General features: G+C 51.6%; 1 protein-coding gene across 3 annotated transcripts in view; it reads left to right on the top strand.

Moving 5' to 3' along the window:
* Nucleotides 1-15,872, top strand: part of HIVEP3 (HIVEP zinc finger 3) — a 457,593-nt gene that overhangs the window by 296,276 nt on the left and 145,445 nt on the right. For all 3 annotated transcript variants that reach the window (XM_041738462.1, XM_041738466.1, XM_041738463.1), the window contains one exon: nucleotides 1,056-1,136. The gene's annotated coding sequence lies outside the window, so the exon portion shown is untranslated. The remainder of the gene's footprint in view (nucleotides 1-1,055; nucleotides 1,137-15,872) is intronic.

The following is a 15,872-nucleotide window of genomic DNA, read 5'->3' as shown; positions in this document are numbered from 1 at the left end:
CTCTGAGCTGGAGAAAGGCTGATTGGATTGCCCACAGGCAGACATCCAGTCAGCTGGACTCAAACTTGATCATGCCTCATTGTAGAGCCACCACTCTCCGCCATACTAGGGTCCTTAACCTATGGGCCATGGGTCCAGCCATCTCAGAGATGTTCCATGAATATCTGTTGAACAGATATTGACTGTATGGATTCTTAAAGGATCAACACCTTAAACCCAGAAGGCATAAATACCATGTCTTGAATGAGCATGTGTAACCATTATTTAAATACACGTGGTAATGCTGTGATGACTAACATACAAGTTAATTGTAAAGCATTATGTTCATTGTGGCTTTTGTATTATTCTTTTTTTTTTTTTTTTTTTTTTGCCCAGTGAAAAGATGCTAAGTGAATAGTTACAGGGAGTTTTGAGAAATGTTTTCATAGAAAAAGGAGTCCTAGTGCTGAAAATGGTGGGAAGCATCATGCCGCCCTACATGGCACGTGCAGAATGCTTTGCCTGCTGTCTGGCACAGAGATCCCTCAGAGGAGGGAGGAAATCCACCAGGATGGGGATTGGGAGCCTGTGGCATTTGTCCTGCATGTCTAAGACCTGAGCTGTCATTCTCAGTGGCTCTCTCTATATAAGAGCTGACACCAGCATCTAATAGCTTTCCCAAATGGCTATCAGATTCTCACATGAATGAATGAATAATGAAAGCAAGAATGAGTGAATTACGACGAACGGTGCTCAGGGAGCCCGTGAGGGGATGTTTCCCCCAAGGAGTGCTTGAAAGTGAGAGTTTCTTAGCCTGAGAGCAGAAACAGAATGCAGGGCTGCTGGCTGGACTTGCAGCTCTGTGAGTGGGGTCATGAGGCCAGGGCTGCGTCCCTGGGGGAGTCTGACCTTGACCCTGTGCTGACCATGTTGGAGGAGTGGAGGTGACTGGAACTTGGCTGTGAGGCCATTCTCAGCAGGGCTGTGCTCACCATTTTTGGATGCATTTTTCCAACTCAAGTGTAAGCTGACAGATGGTAGTAGAATAATATTCTCACTTTCTCTACTTCCCACAGGCCTCCCTCCAACACAGTCCTCCAAGCTCTTAGAAATCTCTGACACATCTCCACCATGAGACCACGGCTGGCTTTTGGCAGGTAAGCTCCCTCCATCTCTCCCCTGCACCCCAGGACACAGAGCAATTTCAGCACAGCCCAAATGCCGCTGGGCTGTGCTTGTGGCCAGGAGATAGGTGGGAATGACTTCAGCCTTGGCAGGAGGATGGAGCCCCACACTCTACGGAGATGTAGGCAAAAAGCTACCAAATGTCCAGAGTCTCGCAGCTGGCATTTCTGCAAATGGCAGCATATGGTGGTGGGAACGTATCCTGGGATGAAAGCCGGGGAACCGGTTCTGACCCCAGGTCTGCCTTTATGGCTCAGAAAAATCTCAAGGAAGCACCTCCCTTTGTGGGTCTCCATTCTCCTGTCTGAAAAATGAGAGAACGAGACTCAGTGAACTGGGCAGGCCATAAGCCAGCTGCTCTAGGCCCCAGCCAAAGCCATGGGGCGGCAGAGAGAGGCAGTGGAGATGCCACTGTAGCTGTCCACCACTTCCCTGCTTGATTGCTCTCTGGACCTGGCAGCCACAGAAAACTGGGCTGGGCTGTGTGTGTGCTGTGTGTGTGCTGTGTGTATGCATGTATGCATGTGGGGGCAGGACCCGTGTCCCGTCTAGCACACTCTGCTGGAACTCACACTCAGACCTGGACTGAACAGGGGTGAGGACAGGGCCAAAGCTCATGGGCAGAACTGCAGGGCAGGCTGGGACGGCTGCTTGGAAGACGAGGCCGGCAGGGTACTGAGAGCCAGAGATGAATAAGGCACGTCACCAGCCTCAAAAAGTGTTTTATCCTAAGGGGGAGATGCTGTGCAAATAGTGACAGTGTGAGGAACTCGGGAAAGGCAGGAGGGTTCCATTCTGTCTGGGTTTGGTGGTAGGGGTGGTTTACATAAGACCATTTGAAGGTAACACTTGAACTGGGCTTTGAAGGATGAACAGAAGTTCACCAGGTTGAAAAAAAAAACTGGAAGAAGGGCATTGTGGGCTGAGGAGACAGCAAGTGCAAAGGAGCAGTGGCTGAGATGTAGGCACAGGGCAGGAGGGGGTCGGCTTTTGGCTGCTATGCCAAGGGGCTTGGGTTGGGCCCTGTATGATCAAGGAAAGGAGGTAATTCGGCTCCGTGGGGCCAGGAGAGGCCTCTGGGCCCCAGGGAGAGGCTGAGCTAAGAGGAGGTGCTCTGTTAGAACTCACTAAACCTGACCAATGGGGGCCAGGGCAGGTCACCCCTTGCTGAAGTGCCTGGGGTCCCGCTGGGGCCCTTCAGGTCTCCCCATGCAGGGCATCAGCCCCCGGTCCCATGGTGGAGGCTTCTCTGGTCCGGGGCTGCTGGGATTGCCATTGGAACCCCCTAGCCCCTCAACTAGCTCTCCCTGCCTCCCTCCCCCATCCCTGAAGACCACGCCGCCCTCCCCACCACACCCCTTTAAGGACCCAATGCTGTTATTTAGGCCCTTTCCAGCCCTCTGCTGTCCACGAATAACAGGTGGCCCTGCCCCAGAGTCATTTTCTGTGTGGTGGGTAATACTGCACAATTTTTTACTTTTACAGTTTCCTCTCTTGGCAGAACTCAGAATGCTCTCACATCTGTCATCCCCTGGGAGAGTAGAAAGAGTAGGCTCTGGGGCCCAGCAGCACTGGATTCCAGCCCTGCCGTGTCACCCCCTTGGGGAGGGGTGTGACCGGTCTGAGCCTCAGGATCTGCATCTCCGAAACACCTACTGCCTCAGGTGGTTCCAAAACCTCCTGCCGAAGCAGGTGAAAGTCTGGCTCCCTGTCCACTCTGCATCCATCCCATGTTTCTCCATCAGCTCACATGCCTGCAATGGAGCGGGTCTTACAGGCAGGGGGACATAGACAGGCCTGGGGATTTGGGGCTCAAAAGGTGACATAAGCGGTGAGCACCTGTGCCTTAACAGGCAGGCAGGTCAGTTAACGTGATTTTCCTTTAAAAAGTTCATGCAGCCTGACACCCCTTCCGTTCCAGGCTCTGGTGGACACTGGGGATCCAGACAGGGATAAGATGGTCCCTTCTTCCTTCACTGTAAGAAAGGGAAAGCACTGTGGAGGAGGGGCATGTGAGCCTGCCGAAGGGTTCAGGAGATGGGAAGGGACGGAGGGGGTTCCAGGCAGAGGGACCAGTGTGTGCCACGCAGAGCCCATAGGAAACATCTCGGTGGGGTGGGGCATCGGTGTTGGTGTTTATGATCACTTGCCCTACAGAGCTCCCCGTCACAGAGAAACATTCATGGGAGCCTAGCACCCTGCCCCCTTGTCAGCTCCGGAGGGTCACATCCAGGGCCAGTCTCCACGGTTTAAGATTAACATCAACAAGCTCCACGAGAAGGCCAGATATGCAATATGCAACCCCAGTGCCCAGCAGCGAGGAGCTTCTGAGGCTCTCCTTGGCTAGCGTTGAGGGCGTACGTTGCCTACAGCTCTGAAGGGGTCCTGGGGATGCTGTTGCTGCGTCTGCGCTGGGAGCAGGTCAGAGATGAGTGACATTTGGTCCCTGCCCCAAGTGCAGAGAGGGAGGTGGAGCAGCCTGCATAAGCCCACGCTGCATAGCTACTGATGCTCTCATGGGGGGCGTTGGGAGAGCTATGGGACAACAGGGGAGGGGAAGCCAGAGGGCAGGAGCAGGGGGCATGCTAAGGAGGGAATCTTAGCCAGATGGTAGTGAATAAAAACAGTTCTGATAATTAACAATTACTTAGCCCTTACTACATGCCAGGCACTGTTCTTAGAGCTTTATATGGCTTTACACTTGACTTGCTCAAGTCCACAAAGCAGGTGCTGTTATTATCCTCTTGTACGGATGAGGATGACTCATGCACAGAGAGGCTGAGTAAGCGTCCCAAGCACTCACAGCTGGGAAGTAGCCTAGCCGGGCTGAATCCCCGCGGGCTGGTCTCAGAGTCCATGCTGGAATGACCCAGGGCAGCCTAAACACTAAGCCCTCTCTGAGAACTCCAGGCACCGACAGGCCTGGGACTCTGCTGTCCTCCAGCACATAGTAGGTACTCCGTAAAAACGTGCTCACTGACAAGAACGCACAAACGCATGGATTAAATGGCCCTGGGAGAGGTGGGGTGGAAAACGGGGTTGGGGACAGGCACTGTGGGCAGAGGTTGCAGCTAGAGCAAGGGCCCCAGGTCCCAGCTGGGGCTGCCTCCAGTCACTGCCAGGTCTGGAGCACGGGGACAGATACAAGAGAATTTGAATGGCAGCCTCCCTGGCCGATCGTCCCTGCCCAGAAGACCTGGCACCTTCCCCTGAAGCCTCCCTGCCCGCCCCTGAACCACATCAGGGAAGGGCAGGCGCTGTGCTCTTCATGTCCCCGCACCACTCTCTGTCACCCAGACTCCAGGGCTTCCGGGGACAGGACCCCAAGCTGCCCACACACACCCCCAGGCAGTGGAGACATACACCACCCAAGAGGGGCCCAGGAGAGACAGCTCAAAACTTGTTCCTGTAAGAAGTTGCTTCCGCACTGAGATTTCAAAGAGTAGGTGATTTTCAAAGACCCCTTTCTTCAAGCTCTGGGGGCCTCAAATGGAAACCCAGGCTTGGGACCGTGCTCTCTGGCTTCCTAGGTGGGCACCCTCGGGTGATGAGTTCGTTTCTCTGTACCCCAGTGTCCAGCTCCATAAAGCGGGGATAGAAACAACTGCAGAATTGGAGGGGGGCTAGGTGGGGGCATAACTCCTATACAGGACCGGACTCCATGAAGTTTCTCAGCTTCCTGCCCTGTTGCCGGGGCCTTGGTGTCCTCCGTAAAATGTAAAATGAAGACGGGAAGACATCCGGCTAGCTCTGACATCCTAGGCTTCCGAGTTGCCAACACCAGTCGACTAGATACATAAACACATTTACACACACAGAGACACTGTCTGCCTTGGGACTAGACCATGTAATCATTTTTTATAAATTTAAAATATATATTAAGTTACATCTAGCGTGAATACACTACTTATTGTGTCTTTTCTCGTGCTTTCTTCCGGTTACGAGAGTAATGCGTAGTAATGGGTAGTTTATTGAGAACGTTTTGGAAAGTTCGAGAACATTTTGGAAAGTATAAGAGGAAAAAAAAAAATGCACCCGCTATTTCACGTTGAAGACCGAGATGCGGCCTCTTAGGGGTTTAGTGAACTCCTCTCGCGTATGTGTTCTATGCACAGATTTCTTAAAAATCTATTTGGGATTCTAGTCTGTTCTATTTTTTAACTCAAGCCGAGCTGCTGGAGCAGGTCCCTGGGCAGGGTTGCGCCCCCGAGCCGAGCGAAGGAGCCGCAGGCGGCAGCTGCCACAGCTGATCTGGGCCGGGGCCCCCCCAACCCCGCCCGGCGGCCCGCTGGAGCCATCTGACCCTCGGATGTTCTGTGTCTCTGGCGGGGGCACATTCTACACTAATTTTAGCTTAGCCTCTTAGGCCTGCTGGCCTGGGGGCCTGCACATAATGGACGCCTTATGTAGACAGCTGCCAATGGTGCAGGAAGGAGCGTCCCACCTTAAAATGTTCCCCGTCCCCGGCCAGTCCTCTGCTCTCAGAGAACAAGCCAGCTCCCTGTTCCTTCTCCCACCAGGAAGGGGCCTTGTTGATGTTCATGGCCCAGCAGGCTGGACCTGGCGGGCAGGTGGCCCACCAAACACATGGGTGATTGCTTCTGTGGACGGGGCCGTGTTTTTATAGGACGGGCTTTGATTTGAGCTGGAACAGCTGAGAGACTCCCGAGACATTGCTGGGTGGTGTGTTTGCAGCAGGGCAGCAGGGTGTCTGAAATGGCCCTGGGTGCGTAGGTAGAGCCTTCTAGAGCCTCACCTTGATGCTATAACTTTATCAAGTATGAACAAATGTACAGTGTCCTTTGACATCCCATTTGACCCTGATGATGTGGGTCTTGGGTGACAGCACTCCCCTGTTACAGGCAAGGGAGCTGCGGTTGGGATGAGGAGGTCATTTGCTCAAGGTCACCCAGCAAGTCTGTGGCAGAGACTTGAGCATGAGTGTGGGTCTCCCCTGTTCCAAGTCTGGGGCTCTTTCCACTCATCTGCACCATCTAGGTGAGCCTCTCAACCAAGTCCGTATCCATCTGCTCCGTGTTTCCTTAGGTTTGGTGTTGTTTATCGCAATGAGATCTTTTCGTTTTTCACCTTAAAAGTCATACCTGTTTATTGAAAATACATATACCTAGCTGGTCTGTATCTGTTTCCATGGCACAGATCTGATCATGGAAGACTCTTGCTTCAAAATGCAGGATGTCTCTCATTGGCCCCCATGCCTTCGCCTGACACCCCACCTCCACTGGTTGCTCCCCGCTGGACCCCCTGAATCTGGGCTCCTGAAGCACTTAGATATCTCTCTCGGGGCACCTGGGTAGAGTTGGGAAATTTTCCTTATGATCTGGTTCCCGGCCAGAATGGAGCTCCCCGGGCAGGAAACCCGCAAGCTGCTCATCTGCATGTCCCTGGGGTCTGCACTGGGCCAACCTGTCAAGCCCAGTAAATGTATTGGCCCCCAACCCACAGGCTTTCATGAGAAACCGGATCTTTAATCCAGGCTTAGAAATGAGCCGAGGCCTGCCCAGCACCTGCCAGTCCAATAAGGAAGTGGCTGTTGGCTGGGCTCCCAGGGGGACCTGCAGGGCCACATAGCCCCCAGCCCTGTGCAGGCTGGGGAGAAGAAGACAGAAGGGTGTCCCCAGATGTGTGCTGGAGACCAACCCCTGTCCCCGTGGCAGATCCTCTACCTCCCCCATCCCTCCCCTCCCCCGTCCCCTGGCAACAATACAGCCTGTGTCATGTGGTCCTCAGCCTGGACAGTGGCTCTTTGACCAAGTCTGATGCTCTTCAGGAATGATCCACAGGCATCACATGCTGCTCTGGGGGAAGAAAAGTATTCTAGGGACTATGCTGGCTTCATCAGGGCAGGACCTTTGCTCTCTGACTCCACATGGCACTCTTCTCTGGGCCATGGGCCCTCAGCCTCCCAGATCTGGGTGCTCTAGATGTGGTTATGGGAGAGGCAGGACCGTCCTGAGTCCCAAGGCCTCAGCTTCAGCTAGTCCTACCACTTAGGAGTTCTGGGCTCCACTTCGATGGACTTGAGTCTCTCCTTCTGCAAAATGAGGCTGGTGATAGCAGCCTTTCAGGGTTGTTGTATTTTATAGGAAAGTGCTTTTCAAAAAGTGTAGCAGAACAGCAAGCACACCATGAATGCCTGCATTCCTTCTTCTGGAGGGCTCTCAAGAGCTCGAGAGCCTCCCCTGAAAAGTGCCCAGGCTGCTCGGAGATGGTGGTGGCCTCAGGGAGAAGTGGTGTGAAGGGCTGCATGTGGCACCGTGGGCTAGCTGTGACCATTTCTTTGATTCTGACATGGTCTTCGGGGTTTAGCCAAAGACAAGAAAGAGGAAGAAAAGCCCCTCTTGTTTTCTGATGGAAGTCTGTGGACAAGTGAGTTTTTGTAATAGAGTCCTTTCACTTTCCTTTTAGCTTTCTAGAAAAGTGTCTTTCATTCATTTGTCTGTTGGTTTATTCATTCATCCTACAGATATCTCCATGGCCCCGACCACATGCCATATGTGGGCAAGGGATGTGCTAATAGGTGGCATGGGGACCCTGCCTTTAGAGAGCCCAGCGTGTAACTGATCATTGTAATTTGGGGTGACAAGTGACATAGGAAAGGCACAGTGTTGGGTGAGGGAGTGGTCATTTCCTGCAGGGCTGGTTAGAAACGTTTCCATTGAAGATTGTGGCAGCAAAAGAAATAGAAGCATAAAAGACCCAAGAATAAACTTAAGAAAGTACTGTGGATTGGTCTGTAAATTAAATAAAATCCCCAAAATTTTATTTCATAAAATTATTAGAAATACCTCTGGAAAAATAAACATGACTGAATAGCTTAGAAAAAAGTCAGTGTTATCATAATAATTAAAAAAAAAAAAGAAAAAGAAAAAGAAAAAAGTCAGTGTTGGTAAAAGAGTAAGCCTTTGGCTCAATGGACAGAACCGAACACCTAGAAGTAGCTGTAAGTGAGCGCAGCACTTAGCATTAGAGACGAAAAAGAGAGAAGATTCCTAACAAACTCTCAAGACAACCTGCTAGCTACTTGCAGAAGAGAAACAAAACAAAACTGGATCCATACCTCAGTCCTGGTGCCAAAATAAATTTCTGGGTGATTTAAAAAAAAAAAAAAAGGTATGAAGCCATAAAGCTATTAGAAGAAAAACAGTGAGGGAATTTCTGTATTGTATTGAGATGGAGAGTGCGTCCTGAACTGTAAAACAAATCCAGAAGTAATGGAAGGAAATAATTAAGACTCCATGAATCAAAACCACAATAATCAAGGTCGAAGGGTGATAACCAATTAAGGGAAATGTCTCAAGATACATATGATGGGTACAAGGTTGCTACCACCAGTATCGGAAGAGCTCATAAATTAAGTGAAGGCAGATCGTCAGTAGAAAACAGGCAGGCACCTTGCAAATAGGCAATTTGCATGAGACAAAATACAAGTTATAGTAAGCATAGGAAAAGTGTAGTCCCCAGGAGTCAAAGCACATTAAAGAATTGAGATGTACTTCTGGGGGCCTATTTCAAAGAGTAAGAATCCTTGGAGAGATGAGGAAGGGGGTCCCAGGGATACTTGGGCACTCCTCATGGGCTGTGAATTAATATACGTTTTCTGGGGTGGGTGGTGGATTTAACAGTGTGTACCCACATTTTCAAATGTATATACCTTCCCCTTGGCAGTCCACTTCTGAACAGGAGTTCCAAGGAAACCATCAAAAAGTGCCTGCACTGAGGGGGGCACTTGACAGGATGAGCACTGGGTGTTATTCTATATGTTGGCAAATTGAACACCAATAAAAAATAAATTTATAAAAAAATAATAATAATAAAGTTTTTTTTAAAAAAGTGCCTGCAAAAAAAAAAAAAAAAAAAGTGCCTGCAATGGCATATGGAAGAAGACAGCCAGAGCACAATGGTTAAGAGTGAAGCATCAGAGGTCAGAGAGACCTAACTTTAAGCCTGGAGGAGTTACTTAACCTCCCTGAGCACCAGAGCCCTCTTCTGTAAAGTGGGATCATCATGACATCACCACCATAGGCTTGTAGTGCACCTCATCCAAGATAATACTTATAAAACTTAAAATGAAGGCTGCGCCCCCAGTAAGGTCAACATTAGCTACTTTATTACTGCCAATGAGGATGTTCATCATAGTGTTGCTTATAATAGTAACAGGAAATGACCAAATTGGCCTTCAGTAGGGAACTACTGGTTAATAATTGAAGAAATGCTCACAGAGAGGCAGCTGTCTGGAGATGTGTATTTATGGACATAGAAAGGTACCTTTGACATATTCATGCGTGACTTTCATTTTTAAAAAGTTATCAAAAGCATATGGAGGGTATGTTCCAAGAAGCATAAAAGTATGCATCTGTGTATCTAGAAAAGCACCGTCGATTCCTGTCATTCCCAGTAGTTAATGTTCTATGAGGTTCCCACAAACCCTGAGTTAGTGAACGCTGAGCTGTTGTTCCTACAGGGAATACGGTATTCGGTTCCTGCAAGCCTCTGGTCACAACATTCTTATCAATGGATCAATGTATAATGTTATTTTACGTGTGTTTCTGTCAAAAACACCTCATGTAATAGATATTGTTGGTTCATTAACGTTGAGTTCGTGGCCAGCAGTAATGTAACTCATACCTGAAGGCGCCTTATCTAGCACATGTACTTTCTCTGGAAGGCACGTCACAGCAAAATCACCGATGAAAAGCATAAAAATGCAAAAAAAAAAAAATTGACACTAAAGAGATTGTTAAAGGGACAGTCGTTGACATAGGAGAGCTGAAATGAGAAGGTGGCATTGTGTTTCTCGACCTCAGCTAGAAAGATGCATGTAGGGTGGCTCACATTTTTCACCGTCCTGCTCAGGTCTGCAAATGACTGTGAAGTACCCTGAACATTGATTTTGGGGGTTACAAGTAAGTTTTAGCAAGTAGGTGAATTTGCAGATACAGACTCTGTGAATAATGAGGTTTGACCGTGTCTAGAAATGTGGTTGTTATCCGAGGGCCAGCATTTTACCCCTTCTTCCTTGTGCTTAAAACTTTAGATAGTGGACATGTATGAGTATCAGTCAAAGCAGTAAGTTTTCTTTTTCTTTTTCTATTTTTTTTTTGGGGGGGGGGGAATTGTCATCAGTGGTATTCCATTGTCAAGACAAAAGCCAGAATTGTTAGGATAACGAACACAGCTATTACTTTTATCTATTGCTTCTGACGGGCCACACACACTTCTAAGCCCTTTACGTCTATTAATTCGTGTACTTCTCACCAGAAGGGGCAGGTGCTATAAATATCTTCACTTTGCAGGTGTGAAAATGGAGGCAAAGAGAGGTCCGTTAACTTGCCCAAGATCTCACTTCATAAGAGGCAGAGTCTAGGTTGGGACCCAGGCAGTCTGGCTCCAGAAGCCATATTTTCAACCAGAATTCTGACTGGTGCTGGGTTGCAGAGATCCCCCAGAGCCTCTGACCAGGTCCTTGTCCCAAGAGACCTCCAGTCTAGATTGTGGGCAGTGATGGGGGCACATCAGGCATTGCGGGTTCATGGAGGGGGAGGCCTTCCCAGCCCAGCCTGAGGGCTTAGAGAAGGTGACACTGGCCAGCACTTCACAGTCTGGCTCCCTTTCCTTTCTCAGCTCCTTACAGGCATGCCCTCCCTCCCACTGGAGCATTCCACCAGCAGACACACCCAGCCATCTCCCTGTCCTCGAGCCTGCTGTGCCTTCTCACACTAGTGGGCCATCTGCCCATCCCCTAAGGCTCAGCTCACACATCGTCTTTCTCAATCCATCAGGAAGAAGCGAGGGCTCCTTCTCACAGCCGCTCATCTATTTTTGACCTATATGGCCCTTATCTCTACTCACCCAACCATCTACTGGTCTCTCATGAACTTGTCCCGGAGATCTTTGGGCGCCCCGTACCCAGTATACTCCTCGTGCATTTCATCTATCCCTACGAGTGTGTTGAGTGAACAGGTAAACAAGCAGATGGAAGTGCCCAAGACCCTCCCCGCAAAGACCTAGGCAAGCTGAGTTGTAATGTGGTTGTCGTTGAAGGCCGCCAAGGCTCTGGAGGGTTCTGGAGGCCTGAGCTGTGTGACCAGGAGCCTCTGTGACCACAGACTCAAGAGCCAGCGCTGACAGGGCTGTGAGGCCAACATTAGCTACGGTGTTGTTTCTGTGGCTTCTGAAAACCCCCCACCCCAGTGGGAAAGACTAAGAAAGGTCCCATTCAGCTTCTCTTGGCATTTCCAAGGGAAAGGATGGGGTTTGGATTGGCTGGGCCACGGACATCTTTTCTAAAATAGCTTCATGCATATTCAACTGCTCCCTGAAATAGTCGATTGGCTATTTTAAGCAGCTTCTACTCAGATGCCCACACATAATGGCATCTACCTTGAGCATGTAAACCAGTAAGAAGCAAAGAAAAGGGTACGAGAGGACAATGTTAGGAGGCCTTTGATGGATTCCGACCCCTCCTCCTCCACCCCTCGGTGTTTTCTTCTCAGGGACTCTCTTGCATGAAATTGAAAGTCATGGTTACTATGACAACTCCCTAGAGGACTTTTCCCATCCAGTGACCTCACCAACCCGGCTCCCAGAAAGCTCAGCCGCATGGGGGGCAGCAGGGTAACTCGAAGCCTGGGTAGGAGGTGAGAGGAGTCCATGAGGGGAGTCAGGTCGCAGCCTCAGGAGAGAGCTCCTCGCTGCCCATGTCCTCCTGCTTTATGCACGATTCGAACAGGTTCCAGCAGGTTGGAGGTGGAGGCCGGGTGGGGAGAGGTGGGACCCGACCGCAGCGGGTTGAGGTTACAACACATAATCCAGCCATAGGGGTGAAAAGACAACAGCTCCACAAAGGCAATATTTATTAAGAAGGGTGTACTGGAGCATCAAGGTACCCAGTGCTGTTTGCTGGGGAAATAAAGGTAAATAAGCCACAGGTCAGGAGATGGACATGTACATAAACAATTGTGTGTGTATTTATCCAAGCTTTGACTGTTTCCGCCCACCCCTCACCCCAAAAATAAGGTTCAGAGGAGAAGCTGGGAATATAACGTAGTAGGTGGCACTGTTGAGGTGAGGACACGGGATTCGCCGAGGAAGGAAGCGGGTCTGGTGAGGTGTGGGGTGAGGTGTGGGCAGAGCCGTGGGAGCTTCCTTGTAGGACAAGCAGGGTGGCCCCTGTTCCTGGTGGCAGGCTCTGCACACACCAGAGGCACAGAGGAGGAAGGAGGGGTCGGCCCAGGGAAGGCCCAGCCCAGGTGGCTGGAGTGTGGCACCAAGGAGGAGGTGACATGCTGAGAAGGGGCAGCAGAGGCTGAGCAGCCAGGTCCCTGGGGCTGGGGGGACTCTGCTCTATCACTTCGCGTGTGGTCAGAGGCCTCAAACCCCCCGGTCACCTCTGCAGGTCTCCCTGCATCGCAATGTTGAACAACGATTGGAAGAAAATGAGATTGGGTAAAAAAAAAAAAAAAAAAAAAAAAAGCTTCCCAGTGAGAGATGTGGTGATAAGCCATGGGACAAGGAAGTGACCCAAGCCTGGGTCCCAGGAGGGCCGAGAGCCAGGGGGATGACCCGGGAGCGGCCGCTCAGCCCCGTGTCCATGGAAGAGCCGGCTTGCTTCTACACGGCTGGGCCTACACTCCCACGGTCGCCCCGTGGTCACCCAGGAAAGGTTCTGTTTGGTGTTGTTCAGGGCACCCTGAGACAGGCAGGAAAGTGCGTGATGCCTTCCAGGAGGCTGGGCACCCAGAGGGTTTGGGTGAGAGGCACCCATGGAGCTCAAGGAGGGGAGCTCTGGCTCTGCCCAGGACACCGGGCCGGCGGGGCCATGCGTCGCTCCTGGGGGGCTTCTGCGAAGGCTTCAGGAATGATCGGCAAGCGGCCTGGTGCCCAGAGGTGGCAGTCTCTGGCTGTCCTATCCATCCCCTGCCATTCCCCTACCAGCATGCGGCTTCTTTACCCTGCGTTCATTCATTCGTTCGCTTGCTCATTCATTCCTTCAGTTGGAACAACAGACCAGGAAGTCGTGGCACAGGTGACGGCTTCTTCGCTGAACGTTCAGGGATCCATGATATCCCTGAAATTATTAGAGAATGAACGCATCTCCTGTGTTCATCATCTGGAGAGACAGTGCATGGCTTTTAACAGATTCTCAAAGGGCCTGATGACCCCTTAGAGTGGTTATGAACCACTGATAGGGATAGGAATGGTTTTATTCATTTTTTTAAGATTTATTTATTCATTTATTCTTATATTCATGAGACACACAGAGAAAGAGGCAGAGACAGAGGCAGAGGGAGAAGCAGGCCCCATGCAGGGAGCCCGATGTGGGACTCGATCTTGTGTCTCCAGGATCAGGCCCTGGGCTGAAGGCAGGCGCTAAACCTCTGAGCCACCCAGGCTGCCCCCTTCTGCTGTTTTTTGTTTGCACATCCCTGTCCTGGAAGCCTTTGACGCTGCCTTTACCAAGGCTCCTTGCACCAGGCAACAGGCTGGGTGTGTACATGGTCCAGCCATGTCCGTGTCACATGGTGTTTGATATGTCCTGGAAGTGTGAGCTGCATGCACTCATCAGAAGCAAAGTAAAGGTGAAAAGAAGATAAGTTCATGGAGCTTTTGATGGATTCCTAGTCCTCGGTGCCACCCCACGAAGTATCTTAAACAGCAGCTCACTTTTCTGGAAGAGATTACGGAAATGAGGACTTTGCTCTTTGAAAATAGAGGCCGGAACCCAGACGGAAGCCCAGAATGCGTCCGATAGCCCCAACATCAGCCGGGTCCTTTGCCCAGAGTAGGATCCATCGGGTGGTCCTCTGCCCCTGCCCTTCACTGTTACACACAATTGTAACACACGCTAGGGGTGTGAGAAGTTGGTGAGACAGGATGGGGAGAGAAATGCGCTACAACCACCGCCCCCCACAGGTGGTCCGGTCACTGAGAATTATGAAGATGGATACACACAGCATGTATCTTTAGGGAACTTACTGTCCAGCGAGAGAAACAGATGGAAAACAGTTAAGTTGAAGTGTATTCATTTATGCAAACCCTCACCCTATTCCAACAAGGCTTCAAGAGAGATTTGGGGACGATGATATGGTGATATTCTGTGGTTGAGGTGGGGACACAGGCTCCCAAAGGGGGAATGGTCTCTTCTTCCTGGGGAGTCAGGGTCTCCGAGGTGGTGGTGCTGGTGCTGGGAGGAGGGAAGGCAGCTGGCCTGCTTGGTGACCCAGCAGGAGGCCCCAGGGCTGGAGTCGGGGGCGCACAACCATCCTCAGGTGCTGGGAGCGGGTCCTGCCCCTTGAGGAACTTCTAGGCCAGTGAAGCAGAGCCTCGTACCTACAGCCCCTCTCTCCTCACTCTCAGAGGCCTGTGCTCAGCATATGGAAAGCCCCAGGCTAACGGGGCCTGTGACATTTCCTGTGGTGGCTGAGGGAGACGCTGCTCCGGGCTTGACCCCCACATCTGGCCACACAGATCACGATCCATAGTCGTTGGGGTCACAGGAGCAACACCTGGCAGGGCCTGGCCTCCAGACAGCACAGTCCCATTTGCAGAACTGCAGTGCACCCCTCACCCCCTTCGTTCTGCTCCCAGGAAGGCCGGGTGCGGGGGCATTCTCCAGTGTGTGGATGGGACCAGAGAGGCACAGAGACTCCAAGCCTCCCTCCCAGGAAGTGGCAGGGACAGTTCTGGAATGCAGGTGGAGGGGACAGGAGCCCTGCCCGCACAGACACGGGCAGAGGACCACCCAGCAGCAAGAACTGGTGGGAAACGGCTGGGGCTTCGCCCTCAGGTTGGACAAGGTGCAGAGCCTGCCTCTCCCAGCCACAGGCTGTGTGCCCTCGCCTCCCTGAGCTTTGGGCGTCTCGCCAGTTAAATGAGAATAATTGTATCTCCTCTGCGGTTTGTCATAAGAATTAAATGAGGTGAGCTGTGTACGTCACCCAGCAAAGCAAGCAAGGGCTAGAGCCATGCACGGCTCAGTTTGTGGCGGGCTTTCCGTGAATTATTCCATCCCATTCTCCATGCACCCCACAGACTGGGTCCTCTCACCTCATTTTATGGACTTACAAAGACACCGAGTTCACCAAAGCTCCCCTGCCAGCCAGTGAGGGAAACTGAACACTGGCTCGAGAGTCCCGGTCATTAAACACGACGCTGCTGTTACGCGCCTCGTCTCGTTTCTTTTAGGAACCTTTGGCCCACACGGGCTTGGCCCCTCACCAAGCTTGTGGAGGTGACCCCCTGACCCAGCAGGAGGGAAGCACCAGGGGACGGTGCGGCAGGGAGTCCCTGGGGACGCTGGACAGGCCGAGGGAGCTTGACCCTGGAGGAAACGGTCAGCAGCTGGGGCTTTGGGAAGGAAGGGCTGCAAGGTCACGGGCATGAGGCAGAGCCACATGGCCAAGGTGGTTGGTGGCTTTGGACGAGCAAAGTGGTGACCTGGAATCCAGCGGGCTGGGTTTCCCTTCCCACTTCCTTCCTGTGCGACTGTCTCGCTGAGTCACCTCCAGGAAGTGGGGGTGGTGAGGTGGAGAGTGAGGAGCCCTGGGTCCTCCCCCCCTCCCCCTCTCCTCGCCGCGTGACCCTCCACCAACCACTTCCCCTTGCTGGGGCTCAGTTTCCACATCTGTCATACAAGAGGCCTGGCGAGATCTCCGAGGTCAGTCAGAGGGCCTTAGCAGAGGGAAGCA

This window comes from Vulpes lagopus, chromosome 23, assembly GCF_018345385.1.
Source record: "Vulpes lagopus strain Blue_001 chromosome 23, ASM1834538v1, whole genome shotgun sequence".
NCBI lineage: Eukaryota > Metazoa > Chordata > Mammalia > Carnivora > Canidae > Vulpes > Vulpes lagopus.
Note: the sequence above shows the minus strand (reverse complement) of the source record. Positions and strands in the feature narration are given on the sequence as shown.